The following is a 1,934-nucleotide window of genomic DNA, read 5'->3' on the forward strand; positions in this document are numbered from 1 at the left end:
TTACTCAATAAAAGTGAACCTAAGTGGATACACTCCGTCATTCAGCTCTCTTGCTGATTCTGTGCATTGCCAGACATTTTACTAAGTAAAAATAAAAAAAAAACACAATGAAAACAAACAGGAAACTACACATAAGAATGTGCAAAAACAAGATAAGTAAAGAAATATTCTGTACCTAAGATTGCATTGTTTTGAATGTTTTAACTTTAATGTCTTAACTTTTAAAGTTCTTACTTTTGATTGTGAATTAAATTTCCCCTTKTGAGAAAAATACATTACATTGAACCCTAAGTTAATACTATTAAGTAAACACAAAAAGCACATTCATGTAAATTCAGTGTTCTTTGTGATGGTTTTATGTGAATTGAAGACTATGTTTTTTGTGTATGTTCAAATAAAAGAAGCTTATTCCAGTGGTTTGAGTTTAAGTTTAAAATTAAATGTTGCAAAAMGTAGCTCTTGGCCAATTTCATTTTGTGAAAGTAGCTCTTAAGGAAAAAAGTTTGGAGACCCCCCTTGGCTATTGAAAACCGATTGCTTKTTGGAGGCATGRGCTCTGTTGAAGTTTAAAACGATTGGATCTGATTTTACCAAATCACTAATGTTTGACTGTGGCAYATGTAGTGCGTCAGCTCGACCGTGAAGGAYGAGAAGCTAGGAAGCTAATTGCGTGTGCTGTAAACAACTGYCCTGTACTGGGAGAGAGAAGTACTGAGTTCAACAAGATGGCTAATGAGTGCTGCAGCTTTGTGAGACAAATTGAATTTAATTTGGAAGCCTTGTGAACACGGACTGGCTTCATTCACTTCCTCCACTTTCATTGTTCAACTACAGGCAGACTAAAACAGCACAGAAAATCAATGTCGTCATGCACAACTCCTGTTCGCTGATTGGCCCGGTTGAAAWTCTACTGGAAAAATCCATGTCAATGAGAGARAGCCCAGAMAGAGCAGTGAAGGGAGATTAGAATTGAGCTGAAATGCATAGSAAGGCAATGGCCAGGCTAGACTTGACTCAACTTTTTTTTCCTACTTGGATTATTGGGCTGCATCAGGACAGCAGGATAGATAGTTTTGTTGTTTCTTTACTCTATGATGTCGCAGATGTTTGAAGAGTTGAAGGAAACTCTTTTTCTTGTTAACCATGGAGATGGACCCATCTTGCTAAATTAACTACTGGGTTCTGGGAGCAGACCATTTTCAGCGAAATGACATGCAGAAGAAGGTGCTGTTYCACATAAACAAAACCGCCCATGGATTTCTGGCCAAGCACGCACTGTGAGTCACATAGGTTTGTAGGACACAGTTCTACCTGGGGGGCCAATGCACAAGACAGGGTATCAGCAGGAGTTAGGAAATGAAGGCTACGCAATTTGCATCATGCACAACTGTAAGCAAGACCTGAGAATGGAAAGATTAAGGCCTCCAACTACTCTGCAGTTGTATGAMAAAAATTGCATGAGTTTGTTTGAATCTTCGAGTCTTCCACTCCTTCTTGTCACAGCCCGCCAGATCATTTCATCCCCCTCTGTATAAGAAATTATTTTGTGATTGGTCAGAAATTTGTGGGTGTGTTTGTTTATGATGAAAGCGGACACTGCGGCTGTGTCTCAATTCATGGGMTGGGTCTTCATGAGGACCCAGCCTAGCTGGGCCATGTAGGTCACGTCCTCGCTGGGCCGGGTAGGCTGCTCAAAACTGCTGTGAAATGAGACGGTCTACCCTTCGCCTGACGTCGGCTTCACGTGGGTTTGCATGACAACGTGCTCCCCCGTTACCATAGTGATCAGTTTCATGTCGGATTTAAAATGCGCCGTAACGTATTTACACGTGTTTTTACTGGAAGAACAACTTCACTATTAAAATGTTACACATAAATAAAAAAAACATTAATAATTCGGGTTTAGCTCCAGTATCTATGATGGAGTATTAGGA

Source organism: Austrofundulus limnaeus, unplaced genomic scaffold, assembly GCF_001266775.1.
Source record: "Austrofundulus limnaeus strain Quisiro unplaced genomic scaffold, Austrofundulus_limnaeus-1.0 Scaffold153, whole genome shotgun sequence".
Lineage (NCBI taxonomy): Eukaryota > Metazoa > Chordata > Actinopteri > Cyprinodontiformes > Rivulidae > Austrofundulus > Austrofundulus limnaeus.